Source organism: Protopterus annectens, chromosome 6.part1 (genome assembly GCF_019279795.1).
Source record: "Protopterus annectens isolate FY-2018-M chromosome 6.part1, PAN1.0, whole genome shotgun sequence".
Taxonomy (NCBI): domain Eukaryota; kingdom Metazoa; phylum Chordata; order Ceratodontiformes; family Protopteridae; genus Protopterus; species Protopterus annectens.
This window is the reverse complement of record NC_056738.1, coordinates 176,247,143-176,264,963: the sequence shown is the minus strand read 5'-3', so window position 1 is coordinate 176,264,963 and position 17,821 is coordinate 176,247,143.

Here is a 17,821-nt window from a genome sequence, read left to right as displayed (position 1 = left end):
GGGTTGGAAGTTAACTCTATTTTACATTTAGAGTTATTGGAATTATTTGACCACACTGGCCTTGAACTCACCAGGTTGCTTATTAAGGACAACGAAAGAAAAATGGTTGAACTCAAACAACACATTGACAAACTAGTGAATTCTGTTACTGTGGATGTCCAGTTTCCTGACTATAAATCAAAGTTTAATCACACCTTTGAGACTGTGGAACACAATCTAATTAATGTTAAGGTCAGGAAAGACAAGAAATTGATGAAGGATGACGAAGATTATAAAAGGAAAAATGTGTACCCCCCAAAAGTACGACAAACATACAGAAATGATACTGGCGGGACTAATTATGACATAGACCAAGATGTTCTGCGAGGAAATGTCCCTTTAGGACCTCAAGCCCCACGACGCTTGGAGAGGCTAGCGGGACATTCTCAACACAACAACAGCAACAACAAGGAGAGTGGGTACAGGAACGATTATTACAATAACCACTATACCACGAGGAAGATGTAGATCCTCATTGGACTTGTCTAATTTTCAAACAGGTACTGTCAACATCACTTCTTTTTTAATTGCACCATCTACAATTTTTCTTCTTTGATTGTTGGGCCAGAACATCACAAGTTGTTATTAAAAGGTTTTAACTTTATTCCTGCTTCTAAGGCCCGTGCTGAAGACATTTTGTTGGACCTAAGATTGTTTTGTTGGAAAATGAACTTTAGTGTGATGTTTAATGGAAATATGCAACTTATTACGATTAGGAATGAATTTAAACATAGTAGTACTTTTATCCCACCACAACATCCCCTTATTAATGTTTTTGAAAGACAATGTGAACGTGAGATTAGAACAGTTTTGAATACAAACACAACTAGATATTTTAATCTATCAGCAAATGAAGTTCACTTGTTGAATGAATTAAAACAAAACACTAATTTACGTTACATGAAACCAGACAAGGGGGGTAGTCTGGTTATAATGGAACTGCATGATTATTGTGGGCGGATGCTGAGGTTGCTTAATGATGAGGAGGTTTACAACCAAGTGTCTTTAAATGAAATTAATCTTGCTTATAGGTCTGTTAAAGTGGTTCGTGATGAATTGTTGCTTTTTGATACTATTTCCAGACCTTTGTATGAATTTTTGTATGTTGACAAACCAGTTATTTCAAAGATTTTCGGCATACCCAAAATTTGTTCTAACAAGCTATACCCACCCCTCTGCCCAATTGTGGCATCCAGAGGGTCTATTACCGAACCCCTGGCAAAATATTTCGGCACTAAATTGAAAATTTTGTTCAAGTCCAGTACACACATACTTAAGGACTCATGGGATCTGTTAAACAAATTACAGATGGTTATTGTTCCCCCAGGAGGTGCTATTAGTTACATGTGATGTACACAGTTTATATACTGTTATACCACAGGAACTGGGTCTTCAATAGTTTAAGAATATTTTATTATCCCATAGTGGATTTAGTACAGCTGATCAAGAAATGTTGGTTTCTTTTATGGATTTGGTGTTGAATAATAATTTTTTATACTTTGAGGGAGAATATTACAGACAATGCAAGGGGGTGGCCATTGGTGTTTCTTGTGCCCCCCTCTTTGCCAATGCTGTTATGTTATGATGGGAATTGCATTTATTGTTTAGTTCAGCATTTTTTAAGTTTTGTTTGACTTATTATAGATACCTGGATAATTTGTTTTTTATCTGGATAGGGACACAAGATGATTTGGACAAATGTATTAGTTTTATGCAGGAGAGTACTGATTTTCTGAGATTTTCTTATGTGGCAGACAAAGCTAGTATTAACAATTTGGACATCAAATTTTCTAAGCAAAGTGATGGCACTAAAAACTAGAATATATAGGAAGCCAACATTTTGTAATGTTTATTTATATTTTACTAGTTGCCATCCTATGCACGGGAAAAAAGGCATTGTGAGAAGCCAATTGATCCGGGTTTCTAGACTGACATCTGATAATGGCGATTGCCTGAGAGAATTTAATTTTGTGAAGGACATGTTTAAGGAGAGGGGGTATCCACCTGACCTCTTGGACTCCATAGGCAATGAAATTTGGATGGGTAGACAAAACAAATATGCTCCCATTATCAAGTTTGGGCTTGGCCATCAAGTTACTTTACAAAGTTTGGATACTATTAAGGAAATTGAGCCATTTAAGGTAAAAAATATGGTTATGCATTATACGGTAGAAGCTAGATGTTTTGAAAAAATTCTTTCTAACTGGAATTTATTACAAGCTGGTAGTGACATTTGTCACTTATTTATTTCCAGACCAACTTTTACTTATAAAAATAGTAATTTTAAGGCAATATTGGAACATACTGGGTGCATATATACACTACAAGAAAATGCGAACATTGTATACATTGTACATATATTAATGTTAACAAAGATGGTGAGGTACTCAGTAAGATCAAAACATGGAATGTGGGTACATTTGTAAACTGCAACACAAAAAGAATTATTTATTTAGCTACCTGTTGCTCATGCAATGCATTTTATATCGGTAAAACCAATAATTCCCTTAAACAAAGGATTTATCAACATATTTATAGTATTAGAAGAAGGGATAATAAAAGTGCACTTGCTCAACATTCATTATAGTGTTTAAACTTTAATACGTTTGTGTTTCTAATTTTGGAACAGCAGGTTTTGCACGATACTGGTGGAGATTGGGAAAATAAATTACTTAAGAAGGAAATGAAATGGCAGCTTAAATTTGATGCTGCATATCCACCAGGGTTAAATGACAATATTTCTGTTTCTAGTGAATTAAAGAGAAGGGCTTTGGAAATGTAATTGTTTTTAACTATTTTTAACTATTTTCAAATCATTTTAATATTTCACATGTATTTATTGTAAGCATGTTTCTTTAAATGGACTGGTTGTTTTTGAGGGGCATGTGTCTTTGAATGTTTTTAATTAGAACTTTGAATTTAATATGGGTGGTTCTGAAGATGTCTGATTTGATGGATGAAAGCGCTTAACCATTCTCTGTTTTACTTGGATTTATTAAAATGCTGCTTTGTGGTTTCCTTTTGGACTGACTTGGTTTTCTTAATAGATTTTAGGAAGACCATACATTAATGGAATCTTGGGAAACTCAACAGTGAAGTAATCATAATGATCAGAACTAATTAAATCAGTCATAAGCAAATCATGTACAAAAAAGTGAACTCTGTCTATAAAAGTTTGTGTCGCATATTTAGTTATGCTCTTATAAGTCTCAGTATCAGTGAGCATACTGTCCATACTCTGTATATACTGCTGCCTGTCCATTATAATAACACCACCATCTTTGTCAGTTGGACGAAATTCAAGATGACATGCTCTCTGCAGGTCATTCAAAGTGATTCTCTCATCAGCAGTTAAGTTAAAAAAAAGTATGCTTATGAAAGTAGTTGAAAGTGTTCCAAATGTCTTTGTCACACAGGTTGACAAAGGCGTCAACAAATCTGTTAGAGTTGGGCATAAAAGTACTGGGTTTTCTAAGCATGGATGCTGACTGCTGTTGCTCAGGAAACATTAAAGAAAGATAAATCATCCTTGCAAAAAGCCTCGTCTACTAAGACTTCAGTCATATCCGATGATTGTTTAGTAACAAAACTCAAACCTTTGTTGAGAACTGAAACTTGATCATGAGTCAAAGAATATGATGAGATGTTGAAAACCAAATTATTCACTATTTCTGTCTCATTCTCAATATATGTGGAGGTGTGTGTAACTGGCCACGACCCCTCCTCACTCGGCTTTGTGACCAGTTGTTGTGAAAACCTTCCTCTATTGAAGTGGGCCAGACAATAAAAAATCACCCCGGTGAGGTTCAGTCACTGTGGTAGAAGAGGTGCTTGCTTCTGCAGTAGAAAAGGTGGATGCAACTGAAATGTTAACCATAACAGGATCATGTGCATTTACATTTGGGGCACTTGTATCACCAGAGATCCGTGAATCAACTACTGTGCCAACAGCTTGTGCATGAAAGCTGTCAATGTCTCTAACATTGCTACTTACTGCAGGCATTTCTCTTCTTACCTCACATGACCATGAAAAAACATGCCCCTTTTTAAAATCATTGAGATCCGTTAACACTTTTGAATGTTTAAGTGCCTGTAGTCTCATCTCATAGTTCATAACACTGTCAAAAACATCCAAATGCTCTTGTAGTGACTCTGAAGTGCAGAGCTTAAGGATATCCTCTTGTAGAGTCTTTACCTCAGTAGCCAGCCTTTCCTCAATGGAAAGAAAGAACTCAGTGAGTAATTTCAGATAGTTCAATATTCAAGCTTTGCCAATGTTTTAATAATTCTGGATATACATTCCCATAAATAGGCATCATAAGTATATGTAGACCACATGGAGTGGCCTTAAAATGAATAGTCACCTCAAAGTTTAGATGATGTCACTGGTGTCATTTAAGCTTATATAAATTGTTTTCCAGCTCCCTCAGTTTCAACACAATGGATTCACTTACAGTATCACATTCATTGGCTACTGAACCAGGTTCGCTGGAAAGGTCCACCGACAGGAGAGGATTCATTACAACATAGATAATCCACTACAGATGGTCCATCCTAGACAATGAATTCAGGTTTAAATCCTTGGGAAATCCTTCAGCCAAGTATCAGCAGTTAAAATGAGCAAAACATATCCAAGTCCAGAAATGCACTTTGACTGCTGTTTAAAAGCATGGAGTTAAAAAACATTAAAACCTTAATCAAAAAGAAAAAACTCCAAGCTACCACAACTGTAGAGGCAAAGTCTTTATTAAAATGGTAAGCTCTTTCACAGTATTGACAAAACTGCTTCTTCAGACCACAAAAAATACACTAAGTACACATATAAAGCAAAAAACAACCAATCAAAATGTCCGATGTAAAACAATCAATTAATAAAATAAGTTGAAGATTTTAGACCAACCAGGGGCAAGATAATAAGGCCATACTTGTACTGAGCCAACCAGCAACAAAAAGGCAGCAAGCACTTGCCAATGGTTGGGATATATAATATTAACCAGAAGCAAAAGAAAACCTTCATTTGCATGTAAAATCTTTCGGCAACAGGCACCCTATCAAAGACTTGTAAAAACATAAAATATTTAAAAACCATAAACAAATTCTTTAAATAGAAAAACATTAAATGAATCACAATAAAATCAAAAGAGACTCATTCCAATAGGAACACACAAAAATAAATCTGCTCCTATAGGAGGGGAAAAAGTCATTAGCCAATAAACTCTCTTCCTACAACTAACACCTCCAATAGGACTTCATATAACATTAACTTATCAATAGATAATAAAAAGTGACAGAGCCAATCAAATGCTGGACTAAAACATAAACAAATACATGAGCTCAACAAAACGTACAATTTAAAGAAATATGATGATCAAAGGCACCTATAAAAATCATTCTAGGAAATGTACTTGCATACTCACATAATATAATAAGTATCTGTTCAAGCATTGTAACAATTAATCTCAATATTAACATCTATGAATTGGTTTCAGATGATGTTAGCCTATCAACTAAGTAAATGAACAAACAGAGCTGAATGAAAACTACATTGTAAATCTGGGTGATCCCAGTATACCAATTTATAGAAAATATAACAATCAAAAATATAAATACTACTCCATAATGATGAAAACTCACTAATAGAATAAGAAAATTGGGTATTGATTTAATTACAACACATTGAATAACGAAAACTAAAAATAAAATGCTACATTGAGAATGCAAAAACCTCCATGGTATGAGCAGAGTCATATGAAATTTGCTCCAATAGAAGTCTATATAATTAATTCTACTTCACATACCTAGAAGCACTAATCAGGGCATAGTAAATCTGGGAAGACTAACTCCAATAAAAATAAAAAAAAGAATTATACTCCAATAAGAAGTATAGTGATTAACCAATCAGCCTCATTCCTACAACTAGACACTTCCGATAGGGCTTCTCATAACAATAACCAATCAATTGGCAGGAAAACACAACAGAACCAATCAGGAACTACACTAAACCATATAACACATACATAAGCTTGGCTAATCAGACAGATATCCAAAAGTGTAGTTATCAAGCAGAAATATAAAAATGATCCATAAAAAATATTTTATATGTACATTACCTTACATGGTAACATATAATGAACACTACAAAATGCTGTTCTATGGAGAAAAATATTGCACCTCAATAATATGAGCAACATCATATAAGGCTTGGTCAAAAGAAGAGTATATAAAGAATTCTCCTCTAATGAGAACAATTTTAGAATGATCAATCACTACATTACAAAATACTCAAGTCTCCAATAAAACTACAAATAATGTTAGCCTATGGGATAATTAATTAAAAAGAAACAGTCAGTCAAAAACTACACTATACATATATTCGACAACACTAGATAATAAGAAAATATGTATGTACACAAAACAAAACATAACCAACTATACACATACAAATACCTAGAAAACCATCAATAAAACTAAAATAAAATCCAACAAGACTGAACGCTCAGGCAATATCTCGCAAAGACAAACCAAAGACTAAAGAATATATATATATATATATATATATATATATATATATATATATATATATATATATGTGCATACATACAATGCCACTAGGTACAAAACAGCAACCACAACTTAGCACAGTACCCCATCAATCAAGGCCCCCCAAAAAAACCTTAAATACTGATACATCGCACTTATATGACCCTAGCAAATAATCTGAAAGCATCTCAATCACAAATACCACATAAACCTCATATCAAGAAACAACAATATTGAGGTACAAAAATTACCATATAAATAGATACTTACTCATGTGCTACTAAAAAACAATAAATAACAAAATACTATGTCTCAATGAAAACCTGAAAATAAATAAAATTAAATATAGCTCAAAAAATAACCAATCAATGAGTTCCAAGATGGCTGCACACTAACAACTTGTTTTTAGCTCTCCCAGTGTGAAAACAGAAACTCAGAAGAGAAGGCTACTAGACTTGTGTTTATGGGTGAATTTCAGTAACTGGCTAGTAAGTACACTGCCTGATGCCAGGAATAAGGACATACAGAAGACTTGGAAAAAAAATCAGCTACAAAAAGTGAGGAGGTAACACTGACTAGGGAGAGTTCTGCAACTGCTCAGCAAAAAGTAATGCAACCTTCAGACATGACTTCCAGTAACCTACAAGATGATATAAGGCAACTGCATACAGACCTGGTTAAAATAAACAAAACACTGATAGAGTATATTAACACAAACAATAAAAGGATGGAACAAATGGAAGAAGCTTTAAACAGATATTCAGATGAGATGATAAATCTGCAAAAATCAGAGGTCAAAATGAAGAAAAGACTGGCTGAATATGAGACTGCTCAGGAAGAGATGCTTCAAAAAATAATAGAATTAGAGAACAGAGCATGTAGGGAAAACGTGAGATTTTCAGCTACAACAGAGAACCTGGATGGAACAGACTGCATTAAATTTATGAAAGCACAAATAAGTAACTGGACTGGTATTCCAGAGCAGGATTTATTAGTTGAACGGGCACATAGAGTGTAGGCAGACTGCATTAAATTTATGAAAGCACAAATAAGTAACTGGACTGGTATTCCAGAGCAGGATTTATTAGTTGAATGGGCACATAGAGTGTAGGCTCCAAATCTAGTTATAAGAAAGCAACCTAGACCTTTAATAGTAAGGATGCAATCCTACCAGCAGAAAGAATTGATTTTCTGAAAACTGTGGCAGAAGGACAAAATACTAAAAGTATGTGACAGCAGTGTTTGTGAAGAATGACTACTCGTTGTGCACCAGGCAAAACAGAAGTAAATTCATCCCTCTATTCAGAGAATGCTGAGATGCAGGTGTGAGATTCAAACTGGTATATCCAGCTATCTTCAAGGATTCTTCCCTGGAGGGATGAAATCAGTTTTTGATGAAGTGCATGCTAAGGAGAAAATACAGAAGTTTGTCCAACAATAACTGAGCTGTGAAACACAAGGAGATTCGGCTTCTCACTCCTCTGGTAATAAAGACCACAGAGAGACTGCACCTGTGAAACCTTTTCCAGTATTTCAATGGAAAATATTGGAGAGAAAGAAGGGAGGATGAGAGTTAACCAGAAGAATCGAGAGTACACTAGAAGTGAAGCAGAGACAGGATCTGGTTGATGGAGAAGAACAGCAATATAATCAGTAACTTAACATGGGATTACAAAGCATTAATTATTTTTGTGAAATATGATAGCATAAGAAAATCTGGACACATTGGACTTCAGCAAAATTTGTTTGCTAATGCCGAGTGGGGGACTCAAGTATATACCCTACTTCATGCCATTAATGTTTGGAAAAATACTTTGGGGAAGGGAAGAGCGTGGAGAACGTTAACTGTAAGTAAAGAAAACACCTTCTTTTCTTAATAGTATTGTATATGTGTTGCATGGTTTTCTTTGCATGCTATTTTTGGGTGTACTGGGGATTGTAAACAGGTGTTTTTACTTTTCGCCCCCAGGTCTCTTTTTCTTCTTGTGCAGTTTTGAAAAACATATGCAATGTAATGATTAACAAAAAAAAAAAAAAAAAACGGAAAAAGGGAGCCTGGTTAAGGGGGCATGACAGAGTTCAAAATGATGTGCTTTTTTTCATTCTTGCATGGGAAAATGACTGATTAAGGACCTTTGTTTTAAAACAGAGAGCAAGTAAATGAAAAAAGAATATTGAATATTATAAGGTTGTTTTTCTAGCACTTGTAAATATGTATACTAAGTAGCATTTCTGCAGCATGTCTCCATGGAGACAGTCTGGTAAAGAGAAACTGAAGACAGTCTGGTGGAAGGGAATTGGCTAAGGTAAAAGAATAAAAAGAACAGAGAAACTGGCTAGGACATAATGTTCCCTGAAAACAATAAGTTTTTTCCCAGATGTGACAGCTTTAAAGATAATACAAAACCAGTTAGACATGAAGTAAAGTTCTCTCAGTTTTTTTTAAATACAATGGGGATACTAATATAATTAGGAGCTTTTGTTTTTTTCTTTTTCACCCTTCTTCTCCTCTCTTTTTCTGTGTCCAGTTTTGAAAAATGTAGGCACTGCAATGAAAAATGAATGAGGAGGGGAGGAGATGGGGGGAGAGCACAAGGGTCTGGTTAAGAGATTATGACAAAATACAAATCAGTGTGCTTTTTCCAGTGCTTGCATAGGGAAATAACTGTGTAAAAACATAGGAGTCATCCAGTAACAAGTTTATTACAGAGCATGTAAATGAAAAAGAATGTTAAATACTGTAAGTCTTTCTTTCTGATAAACAAGGTACCCTTAGCAGTTTTGTGTCTGGTTTGCATGTCACTAGAAGCCAATTTGATATAGAAAAATGGCTTGGAGAATGTGTTTGCTGAAAGCATTCAAGTGTTTTCTCAACTGGGAGACTTATATAGATATAAAAAATTAAACAGCATTTACTAATAGCACAGGCTGCACCATGTGTCTTAGCATGACAAACCTTCATTTTTGGTTAACTTTAGCCTGTCTGTGTAGCTATCAACTTAGAACTTATGTTCTTATTAAGAAGCAAAAACTTCAATATTTGAAGATGTATATAGTTTTGTGTGTTATTGTAAAGTTCATAGGTTTTAGGAGTGTTTTTTGGAGGGGTGTTTGCTCTGATTGAGTGCTTTCAAAAAAACAAAGTTATGTAAGATGTGACATAGGCGCAAATGGATATGACATGAAACAACTGTATAAAAGACCAACCTGCCGAACAGTATACACAAGTAACATAAAAGGTGGAACTAGACATTTAGCGAAAGAGTAGTTATATATAAAAGGTGGCAGTAATAGCTATATAAGAAAATGATGCTTTCTGTGATGTCTTTCAATCTAAATGGTCTTACAGATAAATATAAAAAAGAAAAGAGTAGTGAACTATATTAAAAATGTAGAGTTTAAATAGCTATGCTACAGGAGACACACCTGGAAAGAACTGAACATGTGAATTTGGTAAAAGGTTTTCAGGATGGTTATTCAGTGGAATATTTGGGGCAAAGGAAAGAGGAGTTTGTTTGTGTCTTTCGGCTTTTCCCGGTTAGGGGTCACCACAGCGGAACTGTGGTCCGCTAATGATTGGCAGTTGAATTTTACGTGCCGAGTTACCAGCCCTGACGCACAACCTTCAACAAAGGTATGCCCATTAACGCATGTCTCTATGCAGATGATGTTCTAGCTGAGAATTGAACCGGACAGCATCTTACTGTGAGGCGACAACGCTACCGCAGCACCACCACCGCTGGTGGCAAAGGAAAAGAGGAGTACTCATATTAATTTCAAGAGGAGCTCCAATTGTGATATAAGAGGGGAAAAGATAATAATGGACGATACATAGTACTAAGGGGCTACTGGCTAGGAAGAAGGATTACACTTGCATGCATTTACATCCCCCCTAAAACTGCTATAATGGAGCTTAAGAAAATTTTGGGAGAAATAATCAGCTTTCAGCAAGGAATATTACTTTAGGTGGAGACTGGAATTTGGTTTGCAACAATGAAGATGTGTCTGGGGGGCCTAGGAGGGATAATATAACAAGGGAGGGTAGCTTTTGAAGAAATTTCTGAAAATGTTTGGCATGGAAGATGTGAATTCAGTACTAAGAGTTCAGAGTGAATTTACATATTACTCAGCAAGATACAAAAACTGGGCTAGGCTGGATAGATCTTATATCTCACAGGAACATGTGCATTTAACTGAAGGTCTTGTAACATACCCAATAACTATTTCAGATCATGCATCAATAATAACTAAAATAAAAATGCAAGGTAATGAAAGAAAAATGAGACACTGGCACTTTCCCACCTACCAGTTGAAAAGAGAGGAATTTAAGGAATGGGTTGTGGAATTAATTCAGGAGCTACTAGAGAAGACATGTTTGTCTTTTGAAAACATAGCTAAGGAGTAGAATAAAATTAAAGTGGAGTTTAAACTAGGTTGGAAATAAATGAAATGGAGATATGGCTAACAGTAACAAGAATTATTTAGAGGGATTGACAAATGTTAAAGTAGTGTAAAATAGGGGGGAATGTCTCAGAACAAGAAAAGGAGCAACTGCAGAATGCTAAGCAGAAAATAAGGGATTACCTCAATAATATGCATGAGTTTAGAAAGATTGCTGTTAAGCAACTGTTTTTTGATAATAATTCAAGAGCACAAAAACTTTTAGCACAACTTAGGCAGCAAAAAGTGGAAAATGCAGTCACTAAGCTTAGGGAGCCTATAACAAGGAAGATAACAAGAGACCCTATAGATGTATTAGAAATATTTCGGAAATTTTATGAAATTTTGTATAAAGCAGAGAAATATGGAAATCAAGAAAATGTACAAATGGAAATGTTTATGGAAGAATTAAATATGCCAAGGTTAGAGGTAGATGAGGCTCAATTACTAACAGGCTAGGAAGGGATGAGATAAAAATGACTATGTATAACCAATCTACATGAAGGTCCACAGGAATAGATGCCATTCCTGTGGAAGTTTGGAAGTTAGGAGGGAAAAAACTGATAAAGATCTGGAAGGTTTTCTTTAACAGTATTTGAAGAGGAGGAGAAGTTCCAGCATTCTGGAAGAAGGCGGTGGTAACTGTAATATCTAAAGAGGGTAAAGATCCATTGGATCCAGCCTCATACAGGCCCATTTCAATATGATACCATGATTATAAAGTATTTGTCTATAATGGCTAAAAGAATGGCAAAATTATACCAAAATTGATAGAGATGGATCAATATGTTTTTTTGGAGGGCAGGCAAATATTTTACAATATTAACAGAACATTGATGATCCAGAGGGAAGCAGAATGTAAGAAAGTACCACTTTTATTGGTGGGTCTTGATGCAGAAAAAGCATTTGACAGAGTAGAATGGGACTTCATGAACAGAGCAATGGAAGCATTTGCTTTCCCTGATACAATTATAAGGTTGATTAGAAGAATATATGAGGGATTGGAGGTGTGAATCAAAGTGGGTGGGGTCCTGTCCGATAATTTCTGCTTGAGTAGAGGAACCAGGCAGAGTTGTCCCTTTCCCCTTTGTTGTTTGCATTATATTAAGAACCACTGGCAAAGAAAATAAGGGACTCAGAAATTCAAGGATATAATTGGTATGGTAGTCAGGAAAAGCTGGCTCTATTTGCAGATGATATTATTTTATACATGACAAAACCAGAAAGGGACATTACAGTGTTGTGGAACATTTTAAGACAGTTTCAAATCTTCTCGGGATACAAAATTAATGAAGCTAAAACAAAGGCAGTAGCAGTAAATTATGTACCCACACACACATTGGTCCAACAATATCCATATTTATGGGGACAGGATAAAATGAAGTATTTAGGAGTATGGATTAGAAGTGACTCTGTGGTGGCAGCTAAGGATATGTGGGAAGAGACTTAACAGAAGTTAATACAAAAAATGAGAAACTGTAAGTTTTGTTATATGGATATGGATACTAAGATAGAAGCCATTATAATGTTTTTAGTCCCTTTAGTCTTATACACAGGTCAGGCATACTTTTATCAACCAGAGAAGTTGTGGATAGCAATCAAAAAAGAGTTGAAGGATTTTATCTGGGAAGGGAAGACAGCAAGGGTCAAGTGGGATAAGACGATTCTACCAATAGAATAAGGTGGACTAGGATTACCTAATTTGAGAGGGTATTTTAGAGCAACATAATTAAGGCTCTTATAGCACAGGCAGAAAACTATAATTCAAAGTGGAAAGGGATGATGCTGATGCAGGAAGGAAGCTCAAGAAATAAGAAGAGATTGGTATTTTGGATGCAGACTCTTAAGGTGAACAAATAAAATCATGCAGATTATTATATTCATAAAATAGCAGGGAGTATTCTAAGAACCAAACCAGCATGAGAATGGAGAAAAGAGATTTTGCCAATAGGGTTGACTGTGGTCAGGCATACAGATAATAGGCAAGGGGGGCTGGAATTTATTGCAGAAAATTGGCAAAAAAACCAAGGTATTGGGAGCAAATAACTAGAAAGGGAAAGGTGATAGAATGGGAATAGGCCAAAAATGTATTTGGACTGCAGGTTAGAGATTGCCTTCCCTATCAAGGATTGATATCAGAGTATAGCAAAGGGAAAGAAATAGGGGGCTCCTAAATGAAAGACCAGCACTGGTAGTTTTTAATTGAATCTAGAACAGAAGCTGCCATTAAAAAAGACATAATTAGTAAAGCATATAAAATACTGCATGATAATTGTAAGAATCAATCGGAAGAGCTTAGAAAGGATTGAGAAGAGAGATTGGATAAGCAACTCAAAAAGAGACAATGGGGGGCATATGTATATCTCCCAAATATGCAGCAAAGTCTAGAAGATTTAGGATCTTTGCCTGGAAATGTTTACATAGGTATTTTTATGCCCCAAGTAGATCCAAAAAAGTATTCCTCGGGTGGATAGCAAATGTTGGAAGTGTGACGGGCAAGACAGAGGTAGCTGAGAGCATGTTTTTTTGAAGGTGTGATGAGCTGGCAGACTTTTGGGATTCCCTGCAGACCGTTCTGTCAGAGATGCTGGAAGAGCAGATTGGACTGAGTCAGGAGAGGATTTTTTGAGTTATGCTACAGAATCAGAATTGCCTAGACATAGTAAAGCCCTGCTGGGTCTAATTATGGTGGCTGCCAAAAAAGCAATTACTAGAAAATGGAAATCAAAGTGTAGACCAACTTTACTAGAAGAAGTGAATATAGTAACATAGATAAAACAACTGGAATTGGGATCTTTAGAAAAGGGAAGGAGCAAACTACATAGAAAAAAATGGTAATTGTGGGAGCAGTATATGCAGAGCACGAATGGGGTTTAAGAGGCAGGATTTGAATGACATATATAATGCTTAACTTACAATGACTAGAAGATTTATAAGTGATTTATAATGTTTACAACTACAGTTGTTTCAATGGTGTAAACTGTTTGCAGCTAAAGTGATATCATTTTGTGTGTTTTTCATTTATATAAATGTAAGATTGCCTTTGTCATATGTGGAAATTTAATAAGGATGTTGGAAATCATAAATAAATAACCAATCAAAAAACAAGGCCATCAGTCTAGCAAATCGGGAAAGACAAAACCACATATCTTTAGTGCAGAAACACTACAATGGTACTGACACTACAAGTAAAGACAAACCAATGAAATACGACCTTATCTAGTGTTGTCAAATATATGTATAGTGTAGTTTTTGATTGGTGTGTCTTTTTGTTTAGTTATCCTGTGGGCTAACATTATTTGTATTTTTATTGGAGACTTGAGTATTTTGTAATGTAGTAATTGGTCATTCTAAAATTGTTCTCATTAGAGGAGAATTCTTTATATACACTTCTATTGGAGCAATCCTTATATGTCGTTGTTCATATTATGGAGGTGTTGTATTTTACTCCATTGAATAGAACAATGTTTTTTAGTATTCGTTATATGTTACCATGTAAGCTAATGTACAAATAAAATATTTTTTATGGATAATTTTTATATTTCTGTTTGAGTCTACATTTGTTTGGAAATCTCTCTAATTAGCCAAGCTTATGTATGTGTTCTATGGTTTAGTGTAGTTCCAGATTGGTTCTGTTGTGTTTTCATGCCAATTGATAGGTTATTGTTAGGAGAAGCCCTATTGGAAATGTTAGTCATAGGAACAAGGCTAATTGGTTAATCACTATACTTCTCCTTATTGGAGTATAATTATTTTCTTGTATTTTTATTGGAGCGAATCTTCTCAGAGTTAATATGCCCTGATTAGTGCTTCTAGGTATGTGAAGTAGAATTAATTATATAGACTTCTATTGCAGTGAATTCCATATGACTCTGCTCATACCATGGAGGTTTTGCATTCTCAATGTAGCAGTGTTTTTCAGTTTTTGTTATGTAATATGTTATAATTAAACAGATACCCAATTTTATTATTCTGTTAATCAGTTTTTATCATTAGGGACAGACATTTATATTTTTTATTGTTATATTTTCTATAAATTGTTATACTGGGATCATGCAGATTTCCAACGTAATTTTCATTCAACTCTGTTAGTTCATTTAGTTAGTTGATAGGTTAACATCGTCTGAAGCTGATTCATAGGCATTAAAATTGACATTAACTGTTACAATGCTTGAACAGATATTTATTATATTATGTGAGTAAGCATGAACATTTCCTAGAATGATTTTTATAAGTGCATTTTGATCACCATATTTCTTTAGATTTTATGTCTTGTCGAGCTCGTGTATTTCTTTATTTTTTTAGTCCAGCATTTGATTGGCTCTGTCACTTTTTACTATCTATTGATAGGTTAATGTTATATGAAGCCCTACTAAAGGTGTTAGTTGTAGGAATAGAGCTGATTGGCTAATGACTCTTTCCCCTCTTTTTGGAGCAGATTTCTTTTTGTGCATTCCTACTGGAACTAGTCCCTTTTGATTTTATTATGTCTCATTTAATGTTTTTCTATTACACACATTTGTTTATACTTTTTGAATATTTTATGTTTTTACAGACTTTGATAGGGTGCCTGTTGCTGAAAAATGTTATATGCAGATGAAGGTTGTCTTTTGCTTCTTGTTAATATTTTATTTCCCAATCCCTGGCAAGTGCTTGCTGCCTTTATGTTGCTGATTGGCTCCCTGTAAGTATGGATTTATTATCTTGCTCTTGGTTTGTCTAAAATCTTCAACTTATTTTATGAATTGATTGTTTTACATGTGACATTTTGATTGGTTATTTTTTGCTTTATATATATATATATATATATATATATATATATATATATATATGCTTAGTTTATTTTTTGTGGCCTGAAGAAGAGGTTTTGCCTATACTGTGAAAAAGCTTACCATTTTAATAAAGACTTTGCCTCTACAGTCATGGTAGCCTGGAGTTTATTGTATTTGCTTAACATATTCCCATTTTGCCTGTCCTTGTTTCATTATTAAGATAGTAATATCCTTTCCAGTTGCAATAACCTCAGCTTGCTCAGGCTGCTTATCTGCTGATTGAATCCAGATTTTTTTCCACATTTTTTGGGTTTGTAGATCCAAACCCTTTATCTCCTCTCACAGTTAAAGTAGTAGGCACTATACCTTTTGTTACAGTTCCCATATACACTGGCATAATCAATTGAGCAATTTTATCTCTCTTTTGTATCAACAGATCAGAATCACCACTATTTAGCAGTACTACTTTAATTTCAGCTTGGTAATCAGCATCAATTACACTTCTCATTATTTGTATTTTTTTCAAGGCTAATCCAGAACAAGGAGCAATCCATCCAAAATATTCTGGAGGTATCTAAACCCCCATTCTGGTTTAAATCAATTGAATGTTGCTAGGCTTTAACCTGTACATGTGTAATGCATGTAAATCTAAGCCTGCTGTTTCTGGGGTAGCCCTAAAGGGAGCTAATACACCTTCATTTATTTCCCAGTAAACAACAGTGTTGGTAGCTATATAAGGTTTGCCTGGTAATAACACAGTTATCATCTTTGTTAATGGAGTCTTGCTCTCTGCAATTGGTCTGTTGTTTAAGATTTGTAAAGCTGTATTTAAGTTGTCCCTCCATTTTCCAGTTTCTTTAATTGCTCTTTTAATAATCCATTCATTTGTTTTATTAAACCTGCAGCTTGTGGGTAATATGGTATGTGAAACACCCATTCAATATTATGCAACTGTAGGGGCAGATGCCACTCTTAGTACTTCCCTATTCACATTCTCCCACCGATCTACACTCTCCCATGTTCTATGGCACTTATTAAACCCATCTTTATTAGTAGCAACAGAAAAAATGTTAATGCTTAAAAATTATCTTCATTGTCATGCTCTGCCTGTTTTAGCATTCTGTCAGAAACTGTAATAGTAAAATACTTTAATAACTTTCTAGTTAACTTTAATGATATGTCCATACCTAGTACAGAGCTATTACACTTTGAACTGTTAGCTGTTGTAATTTTTAACCATTTTAATTCTAACCTATTTTTGTTTTAGTATGGCGCTGTACAGAGCTGTTACACTTGTTAAGTCCTACAAAAACTGTAATCATACAACTTGACTGGTAGTTCTGGTATACCCTGTACAAAATGTGTATGGCTACTCTTTTTTTCTAACCGGCCATACCCATTACGTCATTCTGAGCACTTTAGCTGTGTCAGCTAATCTGGAATTTATTTTATCTTTAACCCATAAATCTGCATGTTTCTGTCATAACCAAGTCTTTAAATTTTGCATATTTACACAAACTTCATGCAAATCTTTACAAGTGTCATCTGTGTGCACTACTATACATTTTGTAGCATTCATTTGTATAGCAACATTAGCTCTAGGCCAAATGTCTAAAACAGTTTGCCTATACTTTCTAACCTGTATATCATGTTTCTTTAACAAAGGTCTACATTTTTCTTTGAGTTTTAATAATTTCTTATCTCTGTTAAAAACATTCCACTGCGAGCAGTATAGCTGAAACATTTCAGCTGTCTCTACAACCTATAAACTTTAGCATGGTTTAACACAGTTTTAAACAAAAGCAATGTTATCTGTCTTCACAGTTCAATTGGAGTTTTATACTTTTGTACACTGATCAAAACAATGAATGAATTTACACATGTAAACATTTTGAATCCTGCTGACTATGCCAAGAAAATGTATTGCCTAAACATAATTTCTTAGCAGGACAGAAATGATCAAGACAAAGAAGTTTTACTACAATGAACAAAGTTTTATTAGACAATACACCCTTACACTTTCAATATCT